The 27,242-nt window shown below is 37.8% G+C and overlaps 1 long non-coding RNA gene across 1 annotated transcript in view; it reads left to right on the top strand.

Annotated features, from left to right (window-relative positions):
* Nucleotides 1-26,069, top strand: part of LOC128312951 (uncharacterized) — a 41,724-nt gene extending 15,655 nt beyond the window's left edge. The window contains exon 4 of the long non-coding RNA XR_008292941.1: nucleotides 25,787-26,069. This is a non-coding gene — a long non-coding RNA (uncharacterized LOC128312951). The remainder of the gene's footprint in view (nucleotides 1-25,786) is intronic.
* The last annotated feature ends 1,173 nt before the right edge of the window (nucleotides 26,070-27,242 follow it).

Below are 27,242 nucleotides of genomic sequence, written 5' to 3'. Positions count from 1 at the left end.
TCAGTGAGTAATGCCATTTCTACAGGAATTTTTTAAAGTTTTATTCTTATCAAGGTTATGCATGGACATGATTTCTGGAATCAAATAGTTCTCTAAGACATGTAGTAAGAAACACTGACTTCTACCTCCAAATTCAAATTTCCTCCTCACAGAGGCCACTGATTTTCACTGATTGTTTTTTTACTTAACTCAATATGTCTAAATAATATGCTTCTATTGCTACCTCCTGGTTTTCAGTTTTTGTTCTTTTTTTCTTCCATTAATTTTTTTTTTTTTTTTTTTAGTAATCTCTACACCCAATGTGGGGCTCAGACTCGTGACTCTGACTGAGCCATCCAGGTGCCCCTCATTTTCTATTCTATCTTTGACTCGCCACAATGGAAAATGTGAATTTGGCTCTTTAACCCCACTCTCTCATTGACAGTGTTTAATGCTGTCATTGGTATGGGTGAAATCTCATTCCTTGAGGAAGGCATTTGGAAAAGGGTCTGGGAAATTTTCTTAAGTTGTTTCTTCAATAGTTTCTTCTCTCTTCTCTTAATTTCTTTGTCCCCTCCCCCACCATTTGAAATACCCCATTATTTGAATGTTGGATTTCCTGAATAGAATCTCTAAATTTTCTTTGTTTCCTTATATTCCCTCTCTATTATTTTACTCTGCTTTCTGGGATATTTCCTCAACTTTATGTTCCTTCCTTTTATTCCGTTTTTTTTTTTCATTTGTCATATCATAATTTAATTTTCAAAAACTGTGTGTTTTTTCTTTGATTTTTTTTTCTTTTAACAGTGTCTGATTCTCATTTCAGGGATACTAATTATATTAATCATAGAATTTTGGATTTAAAAAATTTTTTCTTTTATGTCTATTTAAGAGTAGGACACAAAAAAGTTGCCTGGGGTTGGAGGTTTCACCAAATGCTTATCTGGTTAGGGTGTTTTATTGGCTTAAAATATTATAGCATGAGCTATAAATAACATTAATGCAATTGTCCAACCAGTTTATCATTTTAAAAGTCAGATTTTTAAAAATTAAAATAACTTTTGAAGCTTTTTTATCTTATATTAGACAAGTGGCATATGCTCATTTTAGACTACCTGTCAATTGATTCATGAGTTAGAAGCTAGAAAAAAAAATGTTTAAGTTATTTGTAATTTTAAAGTCTAGGGATAACCACTGTTATCACTTTGGTACATATCTTTCTGGACTTTTTTCATAACTAAATGCATTCAGTTTGAAAGGAAACTAAAATTCATCCTATACTTTGTTTTATAGCCTGTGGTTTTCACGTAACCTATTACAACCATATTGTCATTGTCATTAAATTTAAGTTCAATTGTTTTCCTTTTGGAGTTTTGTTTACATTGCACATAATGTATTAGTCAGCCTCGCTTTAATAGCTTGGAAAATTTTAGGGAAAAACCATCAAGAATGAACTTGAAAACATTTCTAAGGAAACTAATAAACTGATTTTGAAACAAAGAACCCTTATTAGACAAAACCTGATCTTTCATAATTTTACTTGCTGAGAAATTGTAGCATTGGAGATTTACAGAGAACTTGGATTTCTACCAAAATTGATGATCCATAAATTTTACTATTTGAGTTTGAAGGAATGCAGAATATGATTTTGACAAGTTTTTGAATTGTGTTCTGAATGACATCTATCAACATACATGACAAAAGCTGAATCAACATTGCAAGTCACATGGAGAATTTGATTCTTAGGAAATTGGCCACTGTCAACCCAAAGAAAAACACAATATCCAGTTCTGGGGCCCACAGTGAGCCACGGGGACCCCAATCCAGATGTAACCCAGGTTATTCTGCAATGTGACCACAGTTCCTGGAGTAAAGTACTCAGGACTTTGGAAGCCAGAATTTTAAACCTATTGTCTTTTCCTTTTTAAAAAAATTTACTTTTCTCTTGTTTGGGCTTAGTTTGGTTTGGTTTTATGAAGTGATCGTTTCAGTATCTCACAGGAGCTAAAGAAGACAAACGAGGATCTAGAATATATCAGGTGTCTGTCATGCCTGCTAGACATGTTATCTACTTCATCACATATATTCCCAAAATAACCCTTTTGCAGTTAAGAAAAGAGGCTCAGAGAAGTCAACTAACTTCTGGGTCACACCTAAGATGGTAGGTTACAAAGCCAGGAATTAAAACCCAGCTCCAAGTGTGTTTTCTCCCTGAGACCAACGCAGCCTTCTTGTGGAATACTATGGAAGAACAGTGGGGGTTCTGTACAAACTGGTAACATCCATGGTATACTTTTTGAAGAGCAGAGCACATGCTTGACATTCAGAAGAATTATATGTGGGGAGAGGAGCATGAGACCCAATGATTCTATGTCCCAGTTATTTGTGACAGTCCCAATTTCTGTCTGTGAGTATTTCCTTATGCAATTGAACATGAGCTCTGATTTTTGGTTCATAAAACCTTGGCGGCATCAGTATAGGCTATCCTGAAAAACAGACTTAATGATAACGACTCCTGTGTGAAATAATCAATCCTGTGTGAAAACACAAGGATTCCATTCCGTGGTACTCTGGGTGAAGGACAGGCATGTCCGGAAATGACAGAGCTGCAAGCTCTCCCCACAAAGAAGAACTCCTATTTGGGATCTTAAAATGGAAGCAGAAACAATGCTGACATTTAAGAGAATGAAAATAACTGTTCTTTAAAGTAGAAAGGTTCCCTCTAAGTCTCTCTCCTATTGTGACTCAGCAAGTCTAAGAACCTTGGTATCTAGATTGTTTGGGGAGAGATATCATCTGAAAAAAGAGGTGACCCCAACACCAGGAAGAGGATGGCTTTGGCAACAGCAGACCACCGAGCCTTCATGGCAATTCACTCCTGGAGGTGTTTAGTGCACTAGCTACATGCCAGGAACTCTGACGGAGGCGAGGATACAGTAATGCTAAAATTCAGGCCCTCCTTTTGAAAATTAACTATCTGGAAAAGAAAACAGAAAGGCAAACAGTGAAGTACAAAAGTTGTCTGGGGGATTCTTCAAAATTCTTCAGCATCAGGGCAAGTCAAGGAGGGTCTACTAAATATGACACCAGACACTACTCTAAATATTTTACCTAAGTTTCAAAGGATGAATAGGAGTTTCCCAGGGAGCTACATTCTTTTTTTTTTTTTTTAGTGTTTATTTATTTTTGAGAGAGAGAGAGTGCATGAGAGTGAACGGGGGTGGGGGGAAGACAGAGGATCTAAAGTGGGCTCTGTGCTGACAGCATCATGAGGCCATGGCCTGAGCCAAAATGAAGTTGGATGCTCAACCTACTAAGCCACCAAGGCACCCCAGGGAGCTACATTCTTAACAAACCCCCACCCCCTTCTTTAAGATTGGCTTTGGGGAAGATAATTCACTAGTAGAGATCACAGCTGGGCCATTATACTTCCCCAAGTGTGACCTTTTTATTTTGGGAGCATCAAGAATGGAGATCCCATCCAGTTTCGAGTGTGGGCATCTTGAAGGTAGGTCTGTATCTTGTTCCTTCTTGTGTTCCTGCTATTGAATGCAATGTTCAATAAATCTTTGATGGATCAGTGAATAAATGATTAAACAAATCAACAAATTAATAAATGGTTCGGTTATGATCATCAAGTGGAAATAAAACTTCTAAGAAAGACTAAATAAAGGCTTTAACATTATACAGTACAACAGGAAACAACAGAGATTAATAATAATAAATAATCTTGCTTAAAAATTAATCTTCCCCTCAGGAATGTAGCCCCATTCTAGCTGATGTTTTGCCTCCATATGGCGGGCACTATTTTAGCATCCTCCCTAATTCCTGCCTTCGTTAGACATCTTGACTTCCGGATGTTTGTATCTAAGAAAGTGGTTTCAGAGAGAAATGAGAAATTATTTCTCACACCTACCTCCTGCCTAAGGCCTTCTGAGTTCAGTTTCCCAAGGAACCACACCCTTTTCCTAGATGGGAGAGGGTGAGGATGAGCTCAGGATCTGTCATGGAGTAGGAATAAACAAATTGATAAGGTTGTGTGATGGGGCAATTTTCAGGGATGGAACAAAAAATTCAATAAGGATTGGAAATAGGTTCAGGGATGGCACTGAGAGCCTAGAATGTCTCTTGCACAGATTACTTTGTCAAAATGATCTTTTTATTTATTTACTTTTAAGTTTATTTATTTTGAGAGAAAGACTGCATGCAAGTAGGGGAGGGACAAAGAGAGAGAGGGAGAGAGAATCCCAAGCAGGCTCCACACTGTCAGGGCAGAGCCTGATGTGGGGCTCAAACTCACAAACCATGAGATCATGATCTGAGCTGAAATGAAGAGTCAGATGCTTAACTGACTGAGCCACTCAGGTGCCCCAAAATGATCATCTTTAAATAGCTATGTTAAAATAACCTTCTTAACAGCTTATTAACTGTTATTAACCTTATTGCAACTGTTGCCAACACCAGAAGTTCCTATAAAAGTACCTTGCCAAGAGAGGATGGGATAATCCATAGAAGACCTGCTATGAGTGATTTTGATGGGTCCCTTAATTTTGATTAAGGGAAGGGAATTGAATTATCATTACCAATTTCAAGTGGCACTGCATATCTTTTATTAATTAAAAACTTCCCTTTATTGAAACAAATCCTAGAAGTGAAAAGACATGAGATTTTTCAGCAAGATACATTTTCTAATTTGTTTTGGCATGAACTCATACCAAGAAAGACCTTGTTAATAACCATCTGGCCTTTGGACCATGGGCTCTCCTGGCTAAGGATTATAAGACTATGATTTAAAATGACTGACAGGGGCACTTGGGTGGCTGAGTCTGTTAAGCATTGGACTCTTGATTTCAACTCAGGTCATGATTTCATGGTTGTGGGATCAAGCCCCAAGTCTTGCTCTGTGCTTCACATGGAACCTGCTTAAGATTCTCTCTCTCCTTCTCCCTCTCCCTCTGCTCCTAAATAAATAAATAAATAAATAAATAAAATGAAGATGTAGTCACAAATGAACATATGAACATATGGGGCCAATGAGGATTCACATTTATGGAGACAAAAAATAAGCCATTGAATCTTAAAAATAGAAGGGATCTAATTCATCTGTATGTTATTTGAAGCCATTTCCCAGCACTTATAACCTCCTTGTCAAATGGTTCCTACCGAGGCACCTGGGTGGCTCAGTCGGTTAAGCATCTGACTTCGGTTCAGGTCATGATCTCACAGTTTGTGGGTTCAAACCTCGCATTGGGCTTGCTGCTGTCAGTACAGAGCCTGCTTCAGATTCTCTGTCCTACTCTCTCTCTGCCCCTCCCCAGCTCATGCACACATGCTCTCTCTCTCTCTCATTCTCTCTCTCTCAAAATAAATAAATTAACAAACAAAACAAAACCCCCCAATGATCTCTTACCTGCTTCCAACCCTTACTGCTTTGTGGGCAGCTAGATCTGTTCGGGGCACCTCTGATTTATATTGCGATATTGTGCTGAACCCTTCCTTGCTATAAATCCCATTCCTATGCCCAGTTTTGCTCTTTGGGACAACACAGAAGAACTCTATGCTGCTTTCCATTTTCAAAATATTTGAAGATATCGGACATGTGCCCTCTTGCATCTTCTCTTTTCCAAGCTAATTGTTATGAGTTTTCTCAACATTGATCTGTGACAGTGTTTTGATCTCTCTCTTCTGGCTGAACACACCCTAAATTATAATGTCTCTTACTATAGAGAAAAGTTGGAACTGAATCCATATGTGGTTAAACAGGCTCACAGTCCAATGGTTGGCGTATTATAATTCTGTTAATGTAGCCTAAAATTGCATTCAAATTTTAATAACTACATCATACCATTGGGCTATGCATGGTGGGCATGTAATTATATGAATAATTAAAACCCCAGCTCTTATTCATATAAACTATCAAGTTGCCCCTCCCCTATTTTGTGTGCTTTATTTGGAGGATATAAAATATCCCTCTTTGTCTCAGCTTGTTTATTTTGATACGTAGCTAGCTTTTTATGATTAAAAGACTAGATTGATGCTTAAAAAAAATTATTTTTCCTTGTAAAAATTCAGATGGTAATAGTACAAAACAGAAAGTAAAAATCATCCCAAATTCTACACCTAGAAGTGATTGCATTTTTTAAAAAATCAACACACAAGTTTATTTTTATAATGGTATCAAAGAAAACATTATTTATAATAGTAAGTTTACTGTTGCTTTGTTAATTATGTTTTGTCTTTTTAAAAATATTTATTTATTTATTTATTTACTTATTTACTTATTTATTTTTAGAGAGAGAGAGCACAAGCAGGGGAGTGGGGCAGAGGGAGAGAGAGAATCTTAAGCAGGCTCCACGCTCAGTGCAGAACCAAACATGGGGCTCAATCCCATGACCCCGGGATCATAAACTGAGCCAAAATTGAGAGTCAGACACACAAATGACTGAGCCACCCAGGCGCCTGTGTTCTGTCATTTTTAAGTTTAGAACGAGACCTGTGGCATAATACAGAAAAAATACAAGTTGCCAAACGGTGTAATTCTACTTTGGTTAATTATAAAAGAAACTCCATGCATATTGATGTGAATGTGCAATGTTTACAATGGGATCACACTATATTCTGTCTTATAACATGCTCTTTTCTCTCAACATACACATCTTTTCAGGTAATAAATAGAGAATAACAACATTATTTTTAATGGTTGTGTAGTGTTCTATTGCATTTGTGAAGTACAACTTAGACAAGTGATTTGCTTCCAAATTACACTTTTATAAGCAGAACTATGGTAAAGAGTCTTTCTGCAATTGTGTGATAATCTCCTTGGTAGAAATTACTAGAAGCACTGCTATCATAATTTTTTTTTAATTACTAACTTTGTCATCTACTATGTCTCTCCTAGTTTTGTATTTTCGGTAAATGTGATAAGCACACCTTTTTTCTTAATCTGAATTTGATAAAATTTCCAAACACAGACTCACATCAAGGGTTACCTTCTGTATAAAGCCTTTCCAATGCCTCCCCTCCTCCCACCTCAGATCAACTGCTCTTTTCTTTGTGTTTCCAGTTCACCCACTCACCTTCTGTAGCCAATCATTTTAATTCTCTATCATTGTTTTTTTATTATTATTATTTGCTTTCCCAGAGTCTACTAGACAGCAGAGACCAAGCCTTCTGAGTTTTACTCCTCTGCTCCCACCCGAGTGAACATAGTTCCTGGCACATAGAAGGACATTATGAATGAGAGAAGAAATGAAGGATTGAAGGGTTCAACATAGGATCAAGGACAAATTCCCACAGCATACTACTAAACCTAGTTTTTAGGTTTATTTGAACTTTTAGGCAAAAGTCAGCACAGAACTTTCATTGTGGTTAAGTCAAGGGCTCATTCATTTTGTTCATTTATCACGTCATCTATTTTTTTCTACACAGATGTCATCATTCATTTATTCTTTTCACAAAATTTATGGAGTGTTTAATATGTTACAAAGTTACTGAGGTATGGACTATGGGAAAAAACAAAAAAGACCTTAACCTCAATAAGCCTACTGTTTGTAAGGAAACCAGCTATAAGTGCTATCATTATCATAATGAATAGGAACCACAAGAGAAGTCTAGTCAAAATGCTATTAGGATTCACGGAAGCAAAAAATAGTTTCCTTGCTGGGCAGAGATGATGGTGGTGGGAGTTCATAAGGATGAATTGAAAGGGAAGGCCAGAAATTCTTCTAGGATTTTGATGGATTCTTGTCTCACATTTAGGTCTTCCATTCATTTTGAATTTATTTTCGTGTATGATGTAAGAAAGTGGTCCAGTTTCATTCTTTTGCATGTTTTCCCTACACCATCTGTTGAAAAGGCTGTCTTTTTTCCATTGCATATTCTTTCTTGCTTTGTCAAAGATTAGTTGACCATATAGTTGTGGATCTATTTCTGGGTTTTCTGTTCTGTTCCATTGATCCATGTGTCTGTTTTTTGGGGTTTTTTTTGTTTTTTGTTTTTTGTTTCTGTTTTTGTGGCTTGTGTGTGTGTGTGTGTGCCAGTACTTTCTTGATCACTACAGCTTTGTAATATAACTTGAAGTCTGGAATTGTGATTCCTCCCGCTTTGCTTTTTCAAGATTGCTTTGGCTATTCAGGTCTTTTGTGATTCCATACAAATTTTAGTATTGTTTGTTCTAGCTCTGTGAACAACAGTTGCATTTTTATGCACCAGTAATGAAGCAGCAGGAAGAGAAATCAAGAAATCGAACCCATTAACAATTGCACCAAAAACCATAAGATACCTAGGAAAGAAGCTAACCAAAGACGTGAAAGATCTGTATTCCGAAAACTGTAAAACACTTATGAAAGAAATTGAAGAAGACACAAAGAAATGGAAAAACATTCCATGCTCATGGATTGAAAGAACAAATATTATTAGAATGTCTGTAGTACCCAAAGCAATCTACACACTTAAATGCAATCCCTATCAAAGTACCTAGGGAGCTTTTAAAATCCCAGGTGCCCTGGGGCACCTGGCTGGCTCAGTCAGTAGAGCATGCAACACCTGATTGAGTTTGTGAGTTTGAGCCCCATGTAGGGCATAGAGACTACTTAAAAAAAAAAAAAAATCTGAATGCTCTGGTTGCATTATAAAGCACCCCAGGTGATTCCAGTGTTCTGCAACGTTTGAAGACCACTGATATGACCGTACTCAAGATATTCAAAAGGTAATAGGGGGACTAGCTCTACCACATACTGAGATATAGTATAAAATTATGGCAACTGAAACAGTGGCACTGGCATGAATATACAACAGACAGATGAAATAGAGCTCAGAAAGAGATCAACGTGCATACTTGGGGATGTAGAATATAAATTAAAAGAGTTCAAAGAAAGAGAAGTTAATTAATACTATGGTACAACTGGCTAGCTATTTGAGGCAAAATTGAATGGAACTTCTTACTCCTTAGGATCAATCCTCAGTGACCCTCCTCTCCTTGTACCCCTACCCTCTACCCCCTCTCATTTATTTTCCACCCAAGAGCCAGACTGATCTTAAAACCCATGATCAGATCCTGCTTCTCTCCTCTTACAACCCAGAAGGCCCTGACAAATCGGTCCAGTCTCTCCCTTCAGCCTCCTGTCTGCCCCTCTACCTTTTTTTTTTTTAATGTTTTTATTTATGTAGTTTGAGAGAGAATGAGAGAGAGTGCAAGCAGATGAGGGGCAGAGAGAGAGAGAATCCCAAGCAGGCTACCCCTCTCTCTTTTGCTTCCTCTGCACCACCACCCTGCTCCGTGAGTCTGAAACACACTAAACTCTCTCCATATCAGGAATTTTGTGTCGGCTTTCCTTCTGCCTAGTCCTTGCAAGGCCAGCTTCCTCTTGCCTTGAGGTCTCAGGTTCAAAGTCTCCTCTACTGAGGGGCACTGCCTAACCTAACCTTCTGGGACATTCCCTATCCCATACCCATAATTCTCTATCATTGCATTCATGTAGACATCGTACTTCTTTATTAGTTCTTGCCGTATGAATAATTACCATATTTATTTGTTTATTTTTTGCCCACCTCCCCCAAGCTCCACGAAGGAAGACCTTGTCAATCTGGTCACTGCTAAGGTCTCAAGATCTAATACATAGTAGGTGCTCAATAAATATTTGCTACATGACAGAAACCTTGCATGGGGCAAAAGCTAGGCCTGAGATCCAGGACAGTGACCTGCTGCTCTTGTTCCATCGGCAAAACCCTGCAGCAGATAAGGACACCTGGAGTCTTCCCCTGGGAGAGAACTCATAAGTCTTAAAGGATCCTAGCCGGTCAGGATGGTTTCCTTTCCTTGTCAGGAGCTGTATCCTGAGGGGTAGAGTCAGTGTTCTAAGCTGAACCTTTTCCCAAAACTCTGACATCCAAGTGGAGCATCAAATCCTTCTTAGTCACTCTTTCCAGTATAAAGGCCATAATCCTTGAGGGACACAAAATAACAGGTTAGCAGCACAGTTTTGATTGATTTCTCTCTGCATCTGACGAGTAGGATCCATTAAAATAGTTATAAATGTTAGTGCTGGAAAATGCCTTAAATACCATCTCCTAATAACTATACAACAGCCCCACCTTTTTATTTTATGGATGAAGAAAATCAGGCCCAGGGAGATTCAGTGGCTGGCCCAGTAAATAGTAGTGATGGGGTCTACCTCTCACCCCCTTCTTGATGTGCTGTTCAGAGCCTCTGCTATGATAAGATGATAATGTGACTCTCCATCTCATTCAGGAAAAATCATTTTGAAAACAAGTCATTTAGAAAACTTACATTCATTATTATTATCCATGAACTTTTGCACCTTCTGCAAGCAGTATGCAGTATAGTCTTATTTGCTTCCTCTAGAAGCCTTAAAAATAACTCAGGGGGAGGGCCCAAACCCAAGATGGGAACTGTCGGCAGTATGTTGAGGCAGACAGATGGAGCTTCAAGGTGACAGAGTTGGACCTGAGTGGCCTCCTCTGGCGCTGTTGTGACACAATGAAGCCTTGTGTTAGAAAACACTCAAAGCAGGCAGCCTGTGAGGATGTCTCTAGGCCCCTGTGCTGGGCAAAGGCCTCTTCCTTGGAGACAGCAGTGATGGCTGCAAACATGGGCTTTCCAATGGGTGAGACAGCCATGTCTTCTTGCGCTCCTTCTAACCAAAAGAATGATTCAAGGAGAAGAGTTATCCAAGTTCGGGGTACCCAGAGCAAGGTGATCTTTGGCTTTTATTCCCCTTTATATTGTAATTATTTTTGATAGAGGGAATATGAGCTTGTGCAAACTCCACAGACATCACACAACAAATTGACTAGAGAAGCTGATGAGCACCTGCTAACCGAGAGCTTATGTAAGACTGTTCTGGTTGACCACGAGTCTTTTAAAAAAATATACATTTTTTTTTCACTTACCGTGGTTCTTAATGTAAGAACTTTAGGAAAACCACAAAAGATGCCACTATTTTTAGAAAATTATGTTGTTTCGGGGCACTTGGGTGGCTTCGTTGTTTGAGCGTCTGACTCTTGACTTCAGCTCAGGTCATGATCTCGCGTTCGTGAGTTCAAGCCCTGCATCAGGCTCTGTGTGGACAGCGTGGAGCCTGGAGCCTACTTCAGATTCTGTCTCCATCTCTCTGCCCCTCCCCTGCTCATGTTCTGTCTCTCTCTTTCTCTCTCAAATATAAAATAAAACAAAAAAATGTTTTTTAAAAAAGAAAATTATGTTGTTTTTAATTTATTCTGGTACTTGGGACCACTGCTAGTTTAATTGTTAAAAGTACATTCTGCATTGAGAACAACTATTCTGACTATTGACTAAAATCACTATGATGTTTTATCTCTGTCTTCAGTACTGTGCGGTGCTTTAATCAAAAGACCTCAAAGCAGTTTCAAGAGAATATATCGAAAGTTTCAGGCCCTGTGAAAGAATTCTATTTCTTAAAATTTTATTTTAATTCCAGTATAATTAACATACAGTGTTATATTAGTTTCAGGTGTAGAAAGAACTGTATTTTGGATTGCCAAAGTATGTGAATTTATCCTTAATCATCAAAAAATAATTATGTCTTGGAATCCTGCCAGAAAATGTAACTTGAACTCTCTGCTACCCTCTTCTTATCAAAGCCCACTGATGAGAAATGATATTAATGGACAATTTCCAGAAAGATATATAACCTGTCTATTCCTAGATATTCTCAATTTTGTCTGGGATCAAGCCAAACCATCAGACAGCCATATACTTGACTGCAACTTTTTGAAATCTCCTAGGATTTTTTCCCCCTTTGGTAACATCTTTACTGAGATATAAATGCTTCACTCATTTAAAGTGTAGAATTTAGTGGTTTTTAGAATACTCACAGAGTTGTATAACCATCAACACAATCAATTTTGGAACATTTTTATCATCTAATGACAATGATAACAAAAGTACCCATTAATCACCTCTCCACAGCCTATCTCCCCCAGTCTTAAGCAGCCACTACAGTGCTTTCCATCTCTATGGATTTGCCTATTCTGGACATTTCATAGAAATGGAATTATCTATATGTAGTCTTTTGTGACTGGCTTCCTTCATTACTTAATAATATTTTCAAAGTTCAACCATGTTGTAGCATGTGTTAGTACTTCATCCTTTTAATGGCCAAATAATATTCCATTGTACGGATATGCCACGTTTTATTTATCCATTCATCAGTTGATAGACATTTGGGTTGTTTCCACCTTTTGAATATTATGAATAATGCAGCTATCAATATGTGCAGGTTTTGGGGTGGGTTTATGTTTTCATTTCTTCTGGGTATATGCCTAAGAGCAGAATTCCTGGGCCAAATGGGATCATTATGTTTACATTTTTTTCATTTTTTAAAATGTTTATCTTTGAGAGAGAGAGAGAGAGAGAGAAACAGGGCACGAGCAGGAGAGGGGAAAAGAGACAGGGAAACAGAATCCAAAGCAGTCTCCAGGCTCCAAGCTCCAAGCTATCAACACAGAGCCTGATGTGGGGCTCAAATCCACAAACTGCAAGATCATGATGTGAGCCAAATTCAGACACTTAACCAACTGAGCTACCCAGGCCCCCCTCATTATGTTTAATTTAAATTTTTGAGGAACTGCCAGATTGGTTTCCACAGTAACTATAATATTCTCACCATGAGTCTATGAGGTTCTGATTTCTCCACATCGTCTCTAACACTTGCTATTAATTGACTTTTTTTCTTAAGTAAACTCTGTACCCAATGTAGGGTTTGAGATCAAGAGTTGCATGCTCTACCGACTGAGGCAGCCAGGTGCCCTATCTGAATTTTTGATTGCAGTCATCCTAGTCAGAGAGAAGTAGCATCTAGTTGTTTTCATTTTCATTTCCTTGATGACTAATGATGTTGAGCATCTTTTCATGAGCTTATTGGCCTTTTGTGTATTTTCTTTGGAGAAATGTCTATTAAGATCCTTCGATCATTATTTAAATTGGGTTCTTTGTTGTTTTATTATCGAATTGTAAAAGTTCTTGGTATATTCAAGAAAGAAGTTCCTTATATTTGCAAATATTTTCTTTCATTCTATGGGTTGACTTTTCATTCTTTGTTGCTGATTTGAAGCACAAATCATTCGATGTTGATGAAATCCCATGTACTTGTTTGTGCTTTTGTTGTCATATCAAAGAATCCATTGTCACAAAGATTTACCGTTATATTTTTCTAAGAGTTTTCTAACATTAGATTTTACTTTTAGGTCTTTGATTCATTTTAATTATAATTCATTATATATAATTTATTTAATTATATATAATTATATATAATTATATTATAATTATATATTATATTATATTATAATTATATTTTAATTATAATTTAATTATAATTTAATTATATATAATTATATTTAATTATAATTCATTATAATTTTTGTATATGGTGTGAGGTAAGGACCCAACTCATTCTTTTGCATGTAGCTGTCCTAGGTTCTTTTTATAAGGAGCATCTTAGCATTATAATAAACTGCTCTGTGAAACACAACTTTGTATTTTTTGAAGCAATGTGGTTGGTTGGTAACAGTGTCCACTATATCACACAGGTATCCCTGATGAAGACCAACAAAAGAGATTTTTCTCAAGCTTTAGTTCCAGGAGGATTTATATCTACAGATATAGTGAATTTGCCACATATAAGCCAGTTCTTTGGCAGCCAAAAGAGTTCAGATCCAAATGTGCTGCCCATCTCTAGTAATACATATGCTTAAGATGGACATTTTGTGTATGGTATTGGCTCTGATTTCATCTTCTTTTCCTACCTTTCTATTTTTCTGACTTCTTCATCTGTTCTGTTTTCATTCAGTTGTGTGCTGTGTATCCTTGGGGCCACCTCACATCGTTTTTTGAAACCAAATAAGGTAGAAATAAGTCAACAAAAACTTATTAAAAATTAATATTATTTGGTATATCTTGAATTTTGTCTCATACCATGGTTCCTTGTTAACATATGCAAATTCCATAGTATAATTCATAGGCAAATATAAAGTCTTTTTCACCTTTTACTTTTCCACATCCCACCCCATCAATTCCCTAAAAGATCATGCATTTAAAATGTTTATTAAATAATTTTTTTTATTTGAGAGACAGAGGGAGAGAGAGAGAGAACAAGCACAAGCAGGGGAGAGAGAGAACATTAAGCAGGCTCCATGGTCAGCATGGAGCCTGACACGGGGTGCAACCTGACCCCACAACCCTGGGACCATGACCTGAGCCAAAAATTAAGAGTCAGATATTCAACCAACTGAGCCATCCAGGCGCCCCATAAAATACAATGTGTTAAATGATTGAATGAGTGAGTAAACGAATGAGTGAGTAAGTGAATGAATAGTTAACAAACAGTTGAAAAATAGATTTCACCTAGCTGGAAGTAAGTGAAGAGCCTCTCCCTCTCTCAACAAAGGGGATAGAGATGGAACATACCTCAAAATAAAGGTCATATATAACAAGCCCACAACTAACATCATACTCAACAATGAAAAGCTTCAGCTTTTCATTTAAGATCAGGAACAAGACAAGGATGCCACTCTCACCAGTTGTATTCAACATAATACTGGAAGTCCTAGCCAGAAAAATTAGGTAGGAAAGATAAATAAATAAATAAATAAATGGCATCTAAAGTGGACAGAAAGAAGTAAAACTGTCACTATTTGTGTACAACGTGATTTTATACATTAAAAGACCCTTTTTAAAAAATATATGGAAGTCTCTACCAAAAAATTGTTAGAATTAATGAGCAAATTCAGTACAGCTGCAGAGTATAAAATCAATATACAAGAATCTGTTCTGTTTTTATACACTAACAGTGAACATCAAAGAGAAATTAAGTAAGCAGTTCCACTTACAATGGCATCACAAAGAATGAAATACCTAGGACAAAATTTAACCAAGGAAGTAAAAGACCCATACACTGAAAACTATAAAATACTGATGAAAGAAATTGAAGAAGAGGGGCGTCTGGGTGGCTCAATCAGTTAAACGTCTGACTCTTGATCTTGGCTCAGGTCATGATCTCATGGTTTGTGAGATTGAGCCCCACGTCAGAACACACTGACAGTACAGAGCCTGCTTAAAATTCTCTCTCTTTCGCTCTCTCTGTGCCTCCCCGCCCCCCCCCCACTCTCTCTCTTTCTGTCTCTCTCTATCAAAAACTAAATAAATAAATATTTTTTAAATCCTTAAAAAAATAAAGAAGACATACATAAATGGAAAGATATTTTGTGCTCATGGATTGGAAGAATTCATATTATTAAAATATGCGTATTATTCGAAATAATCTAATGCCATCACTATCAAAATTCCAATGACATTTTTCACAGAATTGGAACAAACAATCCTAAAATTTGTATGGAACCACAAAAAAAAATCCTGAATAGTCAAAGCAATCTTGAGAAAGAAGAGCAAAGCTGGAGGCATCACGTTCCCTGATTTCAAACTATATTACAAAGCTTTAGTGATCAAAACAGTATGGTATCAGTATGAAAATAGACACATAGATCAGTGGAACAGAATAGAGAGCCCAGAAATAAACCACTCCTATATAGTCAATTAATTTATGATGAACGAGGCAAGAATTTGCAATGAGGAAAGGTCTGTCTCTTCAGTAAATGGTGTTGGGAAAACTGAACAGCCACATGCAAAAGAATGAAACTATCTGACACCATACACAAAAATAAACTCAAATTAAAGGCTTGAATGTTAGACCAGAAACCATAAAAGTCCTAGAAGGAAACAGAGGCAGTAAATTTCTTGACATTGGTCTTGGCAATGTTTTTCGGATCTTACTCCATAGGCAATGGCAACAAAAGCAAAAATTTAAAAATGGGACTACATCAAACTAAAAGGCTTCTGCACAGCAAACAAATGGTTTCAAAATGAAAAAGCAACCTACTGAATGGGAGAAGATATTTGCAAATCATATAGCTGATGAAGAGTTGATATCCAAAATATATAAAGAACTCATACAACTCAATAACAGCAACAACCCAAAAAATGCAATTTTAAAAATGGGCAGAGGATCTGAATGGACGTTTTTCCAAAGAAGACATATAGATGGCCAATAGGCACATGAAAAGGTGCTCAACATCACTAATTATCAGGGAAATGCAAATCAAAACTACAATGAGATGTAGCCTCACACCTGACAGAATGGCTTTTATCAAAAGAACAAGAAATAATGAATGGTGAAGATGTGGAGAAAAGGGACCCCTCAGGCACTGTTGATGGAAATGTAATTTCGAGCAGCCACTGTGGAAAACAGTGTGGAGTTTCCTCAAAAAGTTAAAAATAGGACTACCATATGATCCAACTATTTCACTTCTGAGTATTTACCCAAAGAAAATGAAAACACTAATTTGAAAAGATATGTTTACCCCTATGTTTATTATAGCATTATTTACAATGGCCAAGATATGAAAACAACCTAATTGTCCATCAGGGGATGAATGGCTAAAGAAAATGGATACGGATGATGGTGTACATATGTGAGCATGCATGCACGTGTGCCCATGTGCACACACACGTGCACACACACACACACACACACACACACACTGGAATACAATTCGGCCATGAAAAAAGAATAAAATCTTATCCATTTTTATCAACATGGATGGACCTTGAGGGTGTTATGCTGAGTGAAATGTTAGAGAAAGACAGATATCGTGCCATTTCACATAAATGTAAAACCTAAAAAACAAAACAAAACTCATAAATTCGGAGAACAAACTGGCAGTTGCCTCAGGGGAGGGAGGTTGTGGGTGGGCAAAATGAGTGAAGGGGATTGAAAGGTATAAACTTCCAGTTATAAAATAAGTCATAGGGATGTAATACACAGCAAGGTGACTATAATCATAATGTATTGCAAATTTGAAAGATGCCAAGAAAGTAAATATTAAAAGTTTCCATCACAAGAAGAAAGAATGTTGTAACTTTGTATGGTGATAGGCAGTAACTAGACTTATTGTGGTGATCATTTCACAACGTATGCAAATGTCCAACTACCTTTATGTTTTACATCTGAAACTAATATAATGTTGCATGTCATATATACTTCAGTTTAAAAAAAAAGAACATTTCCCTGCATCCATTTTAGGAACCACAGAAGAGTCCAATATTCAATATGATAATTCAGCTGCCCACTGGATAGCATTTATAATCCCAGCCATCTGAGCTTTCTCCCCTTATATATGGGGTTCTCTATCACCTGCATCAGAGTAACCTGAGGTATTTATTAATAATTTAGATTCCTGGGCTTCACCCAGGAAGGCGGGGACAGGAACAGCAGTTTAGCAAGGACTTTTTTGCACTCTAAACTTTGAGAAATATTGCCTACAGGCGATAACATCTAGGAGGGGTAACATTTTATGTGATTTTTGGTGCTTTGTAACTTAGCGTGAATGGTTTGCAGATAGAAAAAAGGAAGAACGTGTAAGGACCCCAAAAACATCAGTGCAAGAATATCCAAAGAAACACTTTATCTTTTTCAAAAATATGCCGAGAGTTAGTTTTGTGGGGAAATGAGCACAATCTAGTTAAAATTTTATAAGCCTGAAGATTCAGGTGAGATAGCTTATGTTTATTATAAATTGCATGAGTTTTGTTGGCTTATAATCAGGGATAGCCATACTATAAGAAATATGACACAAAAACAATAATTTCCATAAGCAAAAGTTAATTTTAGCAATCCCTCTCCATATAGATTTAATATGGCTGGTTTGCTTTGAAAAATGGGTGGAAAGGTTACTTTGGCAGCTTTGTTCTTTGGTACTGATCCTGAACGGTGTCTGCCCGGAGGCCATTCCAAAGTGTGAAATTGAAGAGAAATACCAGGCAGGTGGCCAAAGTTTTAGAGATTGGACAGAAAATAATTCTTTTTCTTTTGACTTGGGACAGTGAAACCCAATGATCTCTTCTGCATTTGAAGACATATTTTTGGCATACTTTTATAGTACTAGTAAATAACACTTTTTCACTGGAAAACCCCCAAAACAATCATATAGAAACCAAACCTTGTAATCTTTATTCTTTCCTTATGTCAGCATAGGTCATTCATGTTTTGAAAGCAGCTTCAGCAAAATCCCCTGGTTTTGATTTTATTCAGATAACTATTTCATTCATTCATTCTTTCTAATAATGCGCTTCTAAGCCAAACTCATTACGTTACCCCTGTTTGTACCCAGAGACATCCATTCCCTTGGGCCCCAGCTAAATAGACATGCATCTCAGAATGCAAAAATACTAAAAAAATACCTGAAACACATATCTTTCAGAACCTTCCTTGAACTTTCTAACATATGAAAAAGATTAGTTAACTCAGTTAAAGCTGAATTTTAAATAATAAAAACGATATTGGAGATACTGACTATAATGGGGGGGGGGGGATGAAAGCAACTTAAATGTCCAGTGATGAAAAGATCATTGAATTGTTTCATTTTAATGATAAAATATTATGCAGTCAATTTTTTAAAGAATCTTTAGCAACTTGAAGATTTGCTCATGATAGATAAATGTTAGGAGAAGAGAGTATAAAGAGTGTAACCCCAATTACATAAATATATTGGGATTTGGATCCTGAAAAAGACTGACAGGAAATAGCAAGAATAGTAACAGGGATTTTCTCTAGTTGTGGGATTGTTTGTTATTTTTATTGTCTTCTTTATATTTTCCTAAATTTCCTAATTTTCTTGTAAAAATAATCCCACTAAACTATCAGTAAGTTTATTTCTCTGATTTTTTTTTTTTTGCTTGTTAATTATTTTTGGTATATGTGCTGGCAAAGCAGGGACTGTAAGTCAATTTTGGAGAGCAAGCTGGAAATATTAAATTATATCATCTTTCCATCATGAGTTCCTGTCCTAGCACCTTTCAGTCTCTTGGCTCTTACCCTAAATTAGGAGTTTCCCCATTGTGCCTAAGTGTCACCTGGCAAGCCCCCATCCCATCCGTTCCAAGATTCATTGAAGCAGGCCTGGAGCAAGTCCAGGAAACTGCATTTCTTTTTAAAGTTTATTTATTTATTTATTTTGAGAGAGAGAGAGAGAGAGAAAAAAAGAGAGAGAAATCAAGCGGGCAAGGAGCAGGGAGAGTGCGAGAGAGTCAGAGGCCCAAGCAGGCTCCACACTGTCAGCATGGAGCCCGATGCGGGGCTCGAACTCACCAACCATGAGATCACGACCTGAGCTGAAATCAAGCGTCAGAGGCTTAACCAGCTGAGCCACCCAGGAGCCCCTGGAACTGGCATTTTAACAAGCATGCCTGGTGATCTGATGCAGGTGATGAATGGTCTACTCGAAATACACCTCGCTGAAATCTCCTAATCCCATCCCCGCATCTCTGTTTTCCCTCCACTCATTATGCCAGTAGAAAATTTTTTCTGGGGTAGGGCATGACTTTATACTAGTTTCTTACCTCCGTTTAGCAATGGTGCCAGAAATTCCTGGTGGGAATCTGGATCATAGCAGTCATGTGAGGAAGTCAGGAGTCAGGGAATCACTTTCCCTGTCTATCCTCTTTGTCCAACCATTTTCTCCCCATTTCCACCACCCTCCACCCCATTTACAAAGTATGTTTCTCTTTGGAAGTTGTGTAGTTCCTTCTTTTATAATCGAGCCACTAGTTGAATAGCTATAAGCAAGTAATCTAATCTTGCTAACTCTCAATTTCTTCATCTGAACAAGGAGAATAATACCTTGTATGGATGTAGTGATGGTGAGGAATAATATAAGTCAAATACCATCACAGAGTAAACCATCAATCAAGGACAATAATAATTATTATTCACTAGGATACAATTTGTCAAGATGCAAAACAGACTCAGATTAGCTTAATGTTGCTTCCTTGAGCCCACCTAAAAAAAGAGGGTCTGAAGGTGCAAACAAGAATTACTGTGAGCATCGGACTCAAAAACTTATCATAATTGTTACTTTATTTTTCGAAAGTACATGAATCCCATTGAGCTAAATCAAAATATATTTAAGAAATAATGCTCGTGGCAGTGGAGTATAAAACATAATGAGCCGCTTTTGTGGGTGATTAAACATCCAAGGGAAGCTGATATAGCCACAAATGTCATGATTCCAATGCCAAAATCATTATTATGAATACACGACAAGGAAGGGTCAATAAACCACAAAAAGAGAAGTGGAAAATAGTGTTCTTTTATCTCTATTACAATAAGGAGAGAGCTTGTGAATGGAACATACATACACATTTACACAGTCACATGCACTTGTGCATACACTTGTACACACACACACTGAAGTCACCTCAACTGACAAATTCTGAAGGACATCCAAGTGTTTCGGCGTCACAGTGAGTCATCATTGTGCTGACTATACTTTATCAATCATAGCACTGACACTGTGGGGTCTTTATGACTGAAGAGGCTGTGTGACCTAATCCCCCCTGTTCAGCCAGACTGCAAAATTTAAAGGGATTAATACCAAAATACACTTGAAAGGTTAAAGAGAGAAATTGACCAATATAAGGGGAGAGAAGGAACAGGGGGAAAAAAAGAACCAAAATTAAAGAAAGCAAATAATGATTATTTTCGAGACATTATTAATTAAAGGCAAACTCAGCACTAAATGCAATTATCAAAATATGCACTTATTCCACAAATATCTGTGAAGTATCTACTGCATGCCGGGCAATGTAAGAGGTGGAAGGGTGAACAGGATATGGCACCTGCCCTACATTTATTGTTGAATGGAGGAGACACATACGTGACATCTACATGTATCATTGGGAAGCATTAATTTGTTTAATTGATAATCACTGACTGATAAGCCAGGCTCTGTGCTCAGCATTGATACATATGCATAAAAACATGTGAATACAAAAATTATATGAGTGCAGAAGAGACAAGGAACTTATGGAACTTGACATTGGATAACAAGTTAATATCAATATAAATAAATATGAATGAATATTCTAATGATGTTCAATAGTGACCCAAGCCAACACTGTATCTCTAATGCAAGTATCTTCCTTATGTTAAAGACTTAACAGGTGTCAGACCGACTTAAGGGAGGGACAGATGAACTTTATTTCAAAATAGGAAGGGAAACTTGTTCTCTATCTACAAAAATCTAGTTTAATAAAGAAAGTAGAAATTTGCCAGACTTACTGCTGATTCAATTGTTTATGATAATTATTTATTTTGAAACCGGAAGTCACAATCTAGTGTTCTCTCCTAATATAATGCTCTTGGTGGCTATCTTTGCGGCTGCCAACAAGTTTGACTTTTATTTGATATTACAAGTGTTCTAATGCATAATTATTCCTCATTTATAGATCTACCTTAAATACCACTACATACCTTGAATACTATAAAATAAGATACGGTTAGTTTTAGGACTCTACAGAATGCAAACATACCAGTCTGGGGCTTTCATGGAGCACTAGCTCAAGCATTAAAATCAGGCAAATAGACAAATAAAATTGAATTTCACATTCAGGTAAGACACACATTCTTAAATTCTGCTGGATTAAAATAAAAATGTATCAATAATGATGCTGTTCGTAAATATGGTGAGGTTTCATTCTATCAACCTCCATGCATTTTAAGATACATCCTCTCACCAGGCTAAAAAAGAGCTGTATGTTTTATATGTTACATCATAATCCATAGCCCACAGGATTTGGATTTGGATTTTAGCACTCATTTACTAGAGATTTAAGAAATAGTAAGGCTTTTAACAATTCAGTTCAACACACATTTATTGAGTGGGTTTATTTTTTTTAACAAAAATAATTAGGATAGAGTCTTTAACCTCCATGAACTCACAATCCAATGGGAGATTTTTTTTTTAATGTTTATTTATCTGAGAGAGAGAGAGTGCACGTGTGCAAGTGGGGGAGGGGCAGAGAGTGAGGGAGAGAGAGAATCCTAAGCAGGCTCTGCACTGCCAGTGCAAAGCCCAAGGCAGGGCTCTATCCCATGAACCACAAGATCTTTACCTGAGCTGAAATTGAGTCCGAGGCTTAACCTACTGAGCCACCCAGGCGCCCCTAGTGGGAGAATTTTTTAGCCAGTTTTAAAACTGCTTCATTTTCCTCATTTTCAAGATGAGAAGATGCAGTCCTTATTTCAAGAGCACCTTTGCCCATTTCTTGAGTTCTCTTGCGTCTCCCTTCTGCTATGTAAGGCCAGTGCCCCAGGAGTTTGGATCCCAGTCTCCTTCTTTCTTAGGAATGTTACTTTCAATTCCTCTTAACTATCCCTCCTCTCTACAGGCGTATTCACCGCACTCTCTCAACTGGATCCTTGCCATAGAAATTTAAACACACTCAGGATTCTCCCATCTCAGTAAAAACAAAAAACAAAAAATAAAAACCTTCCTTAAACCTCACATCCTTCTCCGGCCTTATTGCTCTCTTCCTCTTTACAATCAAATTTCTAAAGAGACATCTGTACTTCCGATATATTTCTTCACTTCCCACTTAACTCCTCAACTCACTTTGAAACAGTGTCCATGCCTTCACCCCCAAACAGCTCCCATGAAAAATGATCTCCTCAGCTTTATGAGACATATCTGAGGCCATATCTTACTTGACCTTCTCCTTGAAATATCTTCCTTGACTTTGGTGACACCATGGTCTCCTCATTTTCTTCCCTCTTGGCAACTGCAGCACGGTTATAAACCAGCAATAGCGATCCTGGGGTGTTTACTTCACATACTCAGAAGAGGCAAGAGGTGATCACCCTCCCTCCCACGCTTCAACTTCAGATGTTCTCCCATCCTAAAAGGCCAGGGTTCAGGCTGTCCTTGCAGCTTGAATCTCTTCCCACGTGAGATGACAGGGTCTATTTCAAGAATTATTTTAGGTTAAACCATGGCTATGCCCCAGGAGATGGGGGCAGAGGGAAGAGAGGTTTTGAGACTAAGATTAGTCCTGGAAACTTTCCTCTTGTCCTCCTCTCCACCTTTCCCCCATAAATTAAAAAAAAAAAAATTTCTTTTTACATTTATTCATTTTTGAGAGACAGAGAGAGACAGAGGGAGGGGCAGAGAGAGAGGGAGACACAGAATCTGAAGCTGTCTCCAGGCTCTGAGCTATCAGCACCGAGCCCAACGTGGGGCTTGAACTCACAAACCTCGAGATCATGACCTGAGCCGAACTCAGAAGCTTAACCAACCGAGCCACCCAGGCGCCCCTCCCCCATAAATTTTTAAGGTGGCTCCCATTTCCCTATTGATATGAGAAAAGGAAACAGTGCTCAGCCTCATTGTAACTCAAGAAATGGGAATTAAAATAGCAATATTTTAACCCTTGGACAGATTTTGAGCAGGAGAGAGATGTGACCTAAGTGCTTTGCTAATCAATGCATCTTTGTTCAGTTAAAGACTTTGGAACAGTACATAACCATCTAGGTTTGTCTCAAGACACAAATGACTCAGATCAGCATTTGTGGACTATGAGATAATGGTATGTTGTTTTCCATGAAGAGAGAAAAAAAAAGTGCAATATACTGGAATACCAGAATTCAGAAAGCTGGAGTTGCAATCCAGACCCTATTTTCTGGCTCCTTCTCAGCCTTATTCCCCCCTCCCTAAACCCTAAAGGCTAGAACTTTTCAAGGCTAGTCCCAAAAGTTGTACTTTTCTTCCCCTAAATCCCTCTTAAGGCCATCTTAGTTGTGACCACAGCCCAATGCACTCACATTTTTAGCTCTAACCCTGATCACTTACTTGAGCTCCAAACACAAATATCCAGCTGCCTGCTCAACATCTCCACTTGCTTGTCTGCAAGGCACATCTGGTCCTTTTTCAGGCTTCCCTCTGTCAGGAAATGACCCTACCAGGAAATAACAGCGACTTCCATGGACCAGAACTTTCTCCTAGTCCTGAAAACTTTGCCTCCTAAACATACGCCTGGTCTGTCTGCTTCTCTCCGTGTTCAGCAGCACCAGCCCCCCTCTAGCTCACACCTCCATGATCGCTCCATTAGGCTACAACAGCTGCATCCCAACCAGTCTTCCCGAATCCATTCAAGTCCTTTTCCGGTACATGCTTCTCACGACAGTAACAATCTTATAAAACTCAGATTATAGCCCTTGTTATTTAAAGCTCTTTAACACATCCCACTGCTCTTGGGGCAAATACTCAAATCCTAAATATGCTCTACTAAGCCCTGTCCAGCCTGACCCCTCTATTCTCCAGTCTCATTGTCTACACTTGTTTTTGCTTTTGGCTGTTATCATACTGAATGTCTTAGACTCCCCAACACATTACGCTCTTTTCAGACACAGGGCCTCTGCACATGGTATTCCCTGTCCCTGGAACATTCCATTTCTACTAGTGAACCCTTATATTGCTTCTTCACCTTTCAAACCAGATATCACTGGCCTAATGCCCTTTGTCCTGGACCAGGTGGGGTTCCCCTGTGGCATGCTGTTGTAGAGTTGTGTCTTTCACAGCACTTAGCCAATGTAATCCAGCTGAATCCACTTCTAATTATACATCTCTCCCTACAATTTACTTTACTTTGTGATTTACTGGACTGCAAACTTCATGAAAACAGGAATAAGGTCTAGTTGTGTCCCCCCTTGTATTCCCAGCACCTACCACATTACCTAGCACATTTAAGGCACTCAGCTGAATATTCACCACAAAGGGACATAGTATGTTAATTTAAATAACCATAAGTTGTTTCATATTAGGTTGCAATGTTGTCGGACATTCCCCCTGTCTCCTTTCAGTTCTTTTTCAAATGTTCCTTAAATCTCTTGTTCATTTTCTCACTCCCTCAGCCTCTTTTAAGTCTCCTTGCTTTTGCCACCTGCCCTCTGTTACCAGAGACCTTATTTGATAACATTTAAGGTAAGTCCAACAGCGGCTCCAAACCATTCTCTGAGTATTCCTGAGTCTATGGGAAAATCCCAGTTGTGACTTTCTCCTTTTGCGTTTCTCATAATGAATTTTTCTCTTGCTCCCTCTTCTGCCCTCCCTGCCAGTTGCAATTAGATCGACTATCAAACAGGGGTGACAATGGGCCTAGAGGACCCATCTTCACCATAGGCCATTTCCTCCTTCTTCAGGAAGGTGTTATACAAGTGTAGGAGAGGTTGGACACCATGATGAGTTCATGCTGTCTCAGTTGTGACCTCATCTCTAGAAAAGCCCACCAGCCAGCTTTCCATCTGGGACATCTAACTTGTACCCTCTTAGCCCCCTGTACTTCTTCTGTGACACACTCTGCACATTTGTAGTTAAATACTTATTTTGTAATTAGTTGTTGAATATCTCTCTCTGCCACAATTAAGCCCTACAGCTGGTTGTTGGCTATACCCACAGTGCCAGGCACAAAGTAGAAACTCAATAAATAGTATTGAATGAACGAACGAATGAATGAATATAACTGAGGTACCAATTTGGCAGAATTAGCCACTTGGCTATGCTTTTCTCTAGGCAGCTAAATAATCTCATTAAATTTGATCATTGCTTTACATTAAATACTATCATTAAATATCAGTAATAGAAACACTGCATCTGAGTAATTATGTTAAATAAATTATATAATTACAATTAAATTGAAACCATGTCATTTATTTTTTAAGTTTATTTATTTATTTAGTAATCTCTACACCCAACGTGGGGCTTGAACCCACGACTGTGAGATTGAGAGTCACGTGCTCTTCCGATTCAGCCAGTCAGATGCCCTGAAACTATATAATGTAAAGCAACATTTCAAGAAATGCAAAAATGTAAGTACACTTACTTTTCACCTACATCCTTATTGATTTTCATGCCTACATATCTTTCCCGCTTTTTCCCTTAGGCTTGAGTAAAAAGCGTCATACGTAGGATCTTCTCCATACCTGGAATTTCAAGTGGTTTCCAGAGTTATCACAAGCATCTTCCCTGAGCTTCAAATACAACAAGGATTTGGGTATTTTCTACATACCAGGCACAGTGACAAATATTTTCCCCTGCTCTATTTTATTTACTACCTATCATACCTCTCCAGAGTGGAGATTCTTTCTAAACCCAGCAAGATTTTCTTTTACTTGTTTTCTGTATTGTGCTAAAACGCCTTTCAAAAATTTCCAAGGGGCTCTTTACATCTGCAAGTTTCCTCTATTTTGTGTGTATCTGGAAAAATGAGGTTTAAAAGTGTCTTTAACAACATTGACTGAAGGAGTCAAATATTAATCATGAAAAGCTCATGTGTGTTTATCACTCCTTTGGAAGAATGATGGTGTCCCAAGAGTTGGAAAAAAATAGAAAAAAAAATCACAAAAGATAATAGTTTCCAGTCAAGAAGAATAGACATCTAAAGCACTTAAAAACAACTAAAAGGAAAGGTAATTGGGAAGACATGTCTCAAATATTATATGAGAGATCCTACTTCCTATTAGTGAATATAGATGCTGTGCAAACTGCATCATCAATGGTGAGCCATTTGCATTTAAGTGATCTACATCCTCCTCCCCAGCAGACTTCAAGTCCTGTTTATCTTTCTCTTCACAACATCCTCCAGAACATAGGCACACATACGTGTGCACACACACACGCATTCATACCCACGCATTTGTGTGCACACAAGCATACGTGCACCCCTAGCAAAGAACCTGGCACTGAGTAGACTTTCAAAAAAATTTTTAAGCCAAACTAAATTCTCTTAGTCTATAATTGTAAAAGGTACAGTTAGACATTTCACACAAAATGTGTTATGAAAAAAATCAATGTTTTTATATATATAGATGTGAAGCTAGATACTCAGACAGGTATTAGAGCTTATGTAATGCGCAGAACTTCCCAAACTGTGGTGCGGTTTTGGGGCACTAAATCATAATTCTCTATTATTACTAACACAAATGTTTATCTCTTTACCCAATGGTGATAGAAAGATAAATTATTTAGAAAATGATCAAACATTACCTCAAATAGGAAGGCATTGGGCGTATTTTATTAATCCTATTTTGCTGTAGTTTTCTGTTCTCTTGTCCCTAACATAAGATATTCAATATTCTAGAATGGAAATAATGTGCCTCAACCACAGTCAGGCTGGAAAAGCGGGATGTGTAAATTGTCTCAGTTTTCCCTCTTTGATATGCCATCCATATCAAATCAAATAGAACCTACACCTTCACAGGGATCATCACAGTGTTTCGCTTTGATAGAGGGGTGATCCCCCAATCTGTTATAACTCTTAAGACGAGGAAGGTTCCTGGAAGGTACTTCATCTTCTCCTTTTCTTTTGTACCCATCACAGTGCTACAAACATAGGAGGG

Source organism: Acinonyx jubatus, chromosome E4 (assembly GCF_027475565.1).
Source record: "Acinonyx jubatus isolate Ajub_Pintada_27869175 chromosome E4, VMU_Ajub_asm_v1.0, whole genome shotgun sequence".
NCBI lineage: Eukaryota > Metazoa > Chordata > Mammalia > Carnivora > Felidae > Acinonyx > Acinonyx jubatus.
The sequence above is the reverse complement of the archived record's forward strand: the minus strand, read 5'-3'. Positions and strand labels throughout refer to the sequence as shown.